The sequence below is a fragment of the Oryzias latipes genome, chromosome 10 (genome assembly GCF_002234675.1).
Source record: "Oryzias latipes chromosome 10, ASM223467v1".
Lineage (NCBI taxonomy): Eukaryota > Metazoa > Chordata > Actinopteri > Beloniformes > Adrianichthyidae > Oryzias > Oryzias latipes.
In genome coordinates, this window is record NC_019868.2 from 24,464,768 (window position 1) to 24,471,781 (window position 7,014).

The 7,014-nt window shown below is 37.4% G+C and overlaps 1 long non-coding RNA gene across 1 annotated transcript; it reads left to right on the plus strand.

Annotated features, from left to right (window-relative positions):
- Positions 1-2,007: 2,007 nt before the first annotated feature.
- LOC105354962 lies at positions 2,008-6,748 on the plus strand. The gene is made up of 4 exons (XR_002874025.1): positions 2,008-2,045; positions 4,429-4,562; positions 6,204-6,329; positions 6,616-6,748. It is a non-coding gene; the product is annotated as an uncharacterized LOC105354962 (long non-coding RNA).
- The last annotated feature ends 266 nt before the right edge of the window (positions 6,749-7,014 follow it).

The following is a 7,014-nucleotide window of genomic DNA, read 5'->3' on the forward strand; positions in this document are numbered from 1 at the left end:
TATTTAAGATACCACACATCTTTTATGACAAGTTCTGAACAGTACACAAGCACATTATATTTTATTGATTTTGCAGAGCATCAAGATAATAACTTTCTAAACATGTATTAGTGTGAGCCTGTTTTGTTTTTTTTACTTATATAAGAGCTGTTTTAAGTTTTGCCTTTAATTTACAGCAAAAGCACAATGTAGACAAAATTATTTGATGTTTTTAACCTTATATGGTGTACTTTAACTTGGCCTGAGTTCAATTTAAATTTCTAGTCTTTGAGCTGTTAATTTAAGTTTTTTTTTCTAATCATACATTCTCATAAAAAAGTAAATTTCTCTGCTACTACGTTACATTATGTGTACATATTAGTACCTTTTAGCTTTTGTACCTAGACAGGAAAAATGAGAGAGTACTTTTTTCGGAGTTACCATCTGTAATTTTTATTTAAGTAGGTGTAAAAACGTAGAGGAAATATGTTGGAGTAAACCAGCGAGACCACGCCCACTCTACTTTCTTAAGTTTCGTTTCTTCCGCCATTTTGTTATCCCGCAGCGGCCGGAGGAAGATAGAGGATGTGACTGAGGTAAGTCTGCTAATTGCTCAAAAATAAGTTGGAAACTTGTTTTAAGCAGGTTCGGTTATTTTATCTGTAAGGAATAACTTTTGTGTAGTGGAATGCTGCCATTCCACCGTGTATGTGCCTGTGAGGAGATTGAAAACTACGAGCAGGAGTTTGCTAACGGTTAGCCTCAGCCGTTTGAAGTTCAGCTAAATGCAACCATTAAATAAATTAAGCTGTTGTTTTTATTGGTGTTGTACCGCGGTCCGTTAAATACATTGAAATATATACATTTTTTCACTAGATAATTCTGTGGCCGTTTTACCGATGTACGCTGTCGTTGATGCACCGTTGTTGTTGCCTACCCCCCCCCCCCCCCCCCTTTTTCTTTCTTTCTGTCTTTCTTAAGGAAGCCAGCTACTTTTGAAACGACCAGCTCCATAATTCCTATTGATATTTATCAGGTCCGTCGAATTCAATGCGTTAATCATTTTAATCTGTAATGTGTAGGAGTCCAATAAGGTGTTTTTTTGTTTGTTTGTTTGTTTTTTATTTTTTACACCGCAGTATGGCGGTCCTTCCCATTTATGTCAGCCTGCCTTAGCTGCTGTGCGCGCGCAGCCACCATTTCTCGAATGCAAGACAGTGACAGACTGTTTAGGTTGTCATGATCGCTCATTGTTGGTCAAGCGAAGTTTACACTGTGTTGTTGATTTTGATCATTCTCCTGCAGAGTTTTTTTTTTTTAAATGGAGGTCCGTGATTCCAGATACTCGTCACGATTTCCCATACCAAAAACTCATCTATAAACCAGGAAAAAATATTTCTTTTTAAATGAACTTCCAAGAAATAAATCTGTAGGCCCTTAGAAGCCAGTGCATTGTCGCCAGTGTTTTTTTTTTTTTTTTAGCAGTTCTGCAAATTCTGCAACATTGCTGTGGCAGCTAGTGTGAACTGTATATTTCCCATTACTATTTTAAAATGTATTAATTTATTTGGAACAGGGCTTAGATCTGAATAAATGCTGTGTTGGTACCTTTTGGTGTTGTAATATTTTTTCTTTTTTGTAATATATTATTTTTTTTCCCACCAGGAAAGATGCAAGCTGTGCGTGAACATGTCGAACGCCAAAAAAAAAAAATGTTTTGAAGTTCAGCTGACCTACAAATCCTTTTGGGAATGCGGTGAGTGGAAACATCACAATTTCCAGCATTTTTCTTTACAGGAATCAGTCAACTTTGTGGATAAACTGTCAGCTGTGATGCAAAAAGATTTTTTTAATTGCTTCTTAATTTAAAGATAATCTCTGTGCTGTATTCTAAACATAATTTTGCTGTGTCACAGCTGCCAAAAAGTTCAACATCCCAACCTTGGACTTGAAAGTGTTTGATGACTCAAAGACAGAAGTTGATGAGCAGGTTTTTGATCTCCTGTTAAAAAACCCAAACCTTGGTGTGTTGGAAATTTGTCTGGCCGAAGATACAAATCCAGAAGGTGAAGTTTTTCTTTTAAATTGTAATTTATCTATTTTGTTTTAGATGGTTTTGGGTAAATTCCCCTTTGATGCCTGAATTTATTTCCAAGGGAAATAATCTGTGTTTTTGCTTTTAAGTACATGCTAAATTAAGAACATTTTTGAGCTGAAGAGTTTTGATTGTATATTTGCATCAATAGGAGTCTGAGGGTTAGTGATTTATTTGACAGGATAGTGTGGGGAACAAAACACGGGCAAATAAGTATGAGTTTTATATCCTATTGCTGTCTTAGACAAGATAATAAATCTGCTAAACTGTTAAGTCGGTCAGTATTTAAAAATCTTTGTTTTTACTTTTTTTGTTTTTGCTATCATACTAATTTAAATATTACAGTAACTGAAAGCTTTAATACTTTGACAGATCAGCCGAGTTGTCCTGCAAAGACCTGCAATAGCAGTTCAAGTGGAGATACTAAATGCAACCATTAAATAAATTAAGCTGTTGTTTTTATTGGTGTTGTACCGCGGTCCGTTAAATACATTGAAATATATACATTTTTTCACTAGATAATTCTGTGGCCGTTTTACCGATGTACGCTGTCGTTGATGCACCGTTGTTGTTGCCTACCCCCCCCCCCCCCCCCCCCCTTTTTCTTTCTTTCTGTCTTTCTTAAGGAAGCCAGCTACTTTTGAAACGACCAGCTCCATAATTCCTATTGATATTTATCAGGTCCGTCGAATTCAATGCGTTAATCATTTTAATCTGTAATGTGTAGGAGTCCAATAAGGTGTTTTTTTGTTTGTTTGTTTGTTTTTTATTTTTTACACCGCAGTATGGCGGTCCTTCCCATTTATGTCAGCCTGCCTTAGCTGCTGTGCGCGCGCAGCCACCATTTCTCGAATGCAAGACAGTGACAGACTGTTTAGGTTGTCATGATCGCTCATTGTTGGTCAAGCGAAGTTTACACTGTGTTGTTGATTTTGATCATTCTCCTGCAGAGTTTTTTTTTTTTAAATGGAGGTCCGTGATTCCAGATACTCGTCACGATTTCCCATACCAAAAACTCATCTATAAACCAGGAAAAAATATTTCTTTTTAAATGAACTTCCAAGAAATAAATCTGTAGGCCCTTAGAAGCCAGTGCATTGTCGCCAGTGTTTTTTTTTTTTTTTTTAGCAGTTCTGCAAATTCTGCAACATTGCTGTGGCAGCTAGTGTGAACTGTATATTTCCCATTACTATTTTAAAATGTATTAATTTATTTGGAACAGGGCTTAGATCTGAATAAATGCTGTGTTGGTACCTTTTGGTGTTGTAATATTTTTTCTTTTTTGTAATATATTATTTTTTTTCCCACCAGGAAAGATGCAAGCTGTGCGTGAACATGTCGAACGCCAAAAAAAAAAAATGTTTTGAAGTTCAGCTGACCTACAAATCCTTTTGGGAATGCGGTGAGTGGAAACATCACAATTTCCAGCATTTTTCTTTACAGGAATCAGTCAACTTTGTGGATAAACTGTCAGCTGTGATGCAAAAAGATTTTTTTAATTGCTTCTTAATTTAAAGATAATCTCTGTGCTGTATTCTAAACATAATTTTGCTGTGTCACAGCTGCCAAAAAGTTCAACATCCCAACCTTGGACTTGAAAGTGTTTGATGACTCAAAGACAGAAGTTGATGAGCAGGTTTTTGATCTCCTGTTAAAAAACCCAAACCTTGGTGTGTTGGAAATTTGTCTGGCCGAAGATACAAATCCAGAAGGTGAAGTTTTTCTTTTAAATTGTAATTTATCTATTTTGTTTTAGATGGTTTTGGGTAAATTCCCCTTTGATGCCTGAATTTATTTCCAAGGGAAATAATCTGTGTTTTTGCTTTTAAGTACATGCTAAATTAAGAACATTTTTGAGCTGAAGAGTTTTGATTGTATATTTGCATCAATAGGAGTCTGAGGGTTAGTGATTTATTTGACAGGATAGTGTGGGGAACAAAACACGGGCAAATAAGTATGAGTTTTATATCCTATTGCTGTCTTAGACAAGATAATAAATCTGCTAAACTGTTAAGTCGGTCAGTATTTAAAAATCTTTGTTTTTACTTTTTTTGTTTTTGCTATCATACTAATTTAAATATTACAGTAACTCTTCCACTTTCGGCTTCTCCCATCAGGGGTTGCCACAGCGAACAAGTCGCATGGTAAATTTGGCAATGTTTTACGCCGGATGCCCTTCCTGACGCAACCTTCTCAAACCGGGCTTGGAACCGGCAGAGGTAGAGAAGGGAACAGGGAGCAGCCCGGAGTCGAACCCGGGTTTCACGGACGGAAGGCGCCGCAAACCAGCACGAGCTAAACTGGCTCGTGCTGGTTAAATATTACAGTAACTGAAAGCTTTAATACTTTGACAGATCAGCCGAGTTGTCCTGCAAAGACCTGCAATAGCAGTTCAAGTGGAGATACTGAAGTGGACTCAGATGACACAATAATATTACAACACAGTCCTACAACAAGACGAAGAGTTGAAGACACCTCTCTTGCCAAAGTAAGTAAATAATCTTTTCACAAAGTCATTTCAAGCATTCAAAGTCAGGCTGTCTTTCCAATTCAGTTTAGTTGTCAAATAGTGCAGTAAGGCAGATCGTCCAAACTAGTTTAAAGTTTTCTAGGGAAACAGCAGATTGCACCGAGTAAGTCACAACACATTGAATACATTCTGGAATACTGTCCTCATCATACAAACATATAATTCTTCTGTATTTCCTTCAACAAAGCTCTGCATAATTAACAAGATATTGACTATACTGGCGACAGTGGCTCATGGGGTTGAGCGGGTCGTCCAATGACCGAAGGGTTGGCGGTTCGATCCCCGCTCCCACCAGCCAAAATGTCGTTGTGTCCTTGGGCAAGACACTTCACCCTCCTTGCCTCCAGTGTGGCTCCACTGGTGTGTGAATGTGTATGAATGCTCCTGGTGATGGTCAGTGGGGCCGTAGGCACGAAATGGCAGCCACGCCTCTGTCAGTCTGCCCCAGGGCAGCTGTGGCTACAACCATAGCTTACCATCACCAAGTATGAATGAGGAGTGAATGAATAATGGACACAATGTAAGCGCTTTGAGTGTCTGGAAAAGCGCAGATAAATCCAATCCATTATTATTATTATACAAAGACAGACATTGATTATGCAGTTTTTGAGGGGGAAAATGTTTTCTGGGACATGGTTTCTGCAGTTCAATTGGAATTCACCTTCAAGTTCTTGACAGGACTGTTTTGCAGAGTTAACCGGCCTTAATTTCCCATCATGCCATTGTTTACGCTCCCGTTACCTTACAGTCCCTCACAACCCCCAAGCAACAGAATTGGCGTGCAATATTGGAGCTATCCAGCCTTATAGATGTGAGCCAGATGCCAACTCAGACGAGGAGAATGAAGACAAGCGGAGCAGGGAGCTTGTGGCCTGCCAAATGTAGCTTGTACGTAACAACTACAAGCTTTCTCAAATGACATTTTTTCATCTGCTCCTGATTCATCCCAATTTGAGAAAATAAATATTCAGAAACACAGTTTTATTCTTAAATCTTATAACAATATGTCATCATAAAAATGCTACATTTTAAAAAATAACTTTCATTGGAGTGGGTCCCCCATTTTTAAAATGTCGCAGTATTTTTCTCATGATGGGCACGTTTAAAACTGCACATCTGAGTATTTACTCAAATTGGGATGAAGCAGGAACAGACAAAATAAATGCAGTTTGATGAAGGTCTCTATTGTGACGCACCACATGAAATGAAGTGGGTCTGAGTCCCTCTGCTCTGCTCTATTCTGATGCGTCCACTTGCAGACAAACAGATCCATTAACATCTTCATCATACTTGTCTGAGCTTGATCTAAACTATGGCCGGAAAGCTTCAATATTGCTCACCATTTTGGTTTCACCACTAATGTTAGTTTTAGGTTGGAAGGACTGTAAGCTAGAGGGAGAGGGCGTAAACAAAGGGATGATCGGACATCAGCAGAGGGTAACTACTGTGTCAATACACAACTCAGAAGTTAATTTCTGATCAACTCCAAACCACTCTGCACAAACTGTCTTTAAACATCATCTCATCTTTATTACCCCAGTAATCAGTGCTTGCAGTTGTATTTTTTATTAATATGGACTTTTAAATTTGATCCAATAGGTGGTTGCTGTCATTGGAGAGGATGCATCATCCGTTGAAGGTCATGTGAATGTCCTGCATATCCAGTACAGCAAGGTGCGAGAGGATATACTAAAGAAGTACCCTTTCTTGAAGACAACCTCAGGGGTCAGTGACATTTTAAATCAGTTCTCAGCTTAAAATACATTTTGAATGTCAATATAAGCAGAGGCATCTGCTAAAATGACCATTAACAGCTTTAACTCTATTGTAAAAACATTGTAATATTCTAAACTCATATATAAATATATAGTCATTCAAGCCAAGTAATATTTATACAATGAGATCACTTAAGGGAAATGGCAATGAAAGAGGCAACAAAGAATATTAGAATGTTTTATGTCTTTTGTTTGTTTTGGTTAAAGTGAATGATTAATTTTCTAATTTTTTTCAGTTGTTTGATGTTGACCAAGTGCATCCATCACCTGTCAGTTTAAGCCAGCGCTTCAAGGACGGCGTTTACCAGTATTGTGCCAAAGGTGCTTGAGCTTGTTCAAAGAAAAGCTCCATTAGCCAAAGTCTCCAAAGAAGCAAGAGAAGAGATGCTTGAAGAGGATCTACTAGGTATTGACATAAACGTAATCCTTGGTAATCTTTAGTGTGTTTTATAGTTCTTCTTTTTAGAATTCGTATCAATATTATCTTATCACATTTATGCATTTTATTATTTAAATTATGCATTTAAACTTGGTTCTAAGTTTACTTTTTTATTATCTATTTTTAGAAAATGTAGAATGCAGTAGAAAGATGTACTTAAAATGAGGTCTAGTGCTTCTTTTGTTAATGTCACAAG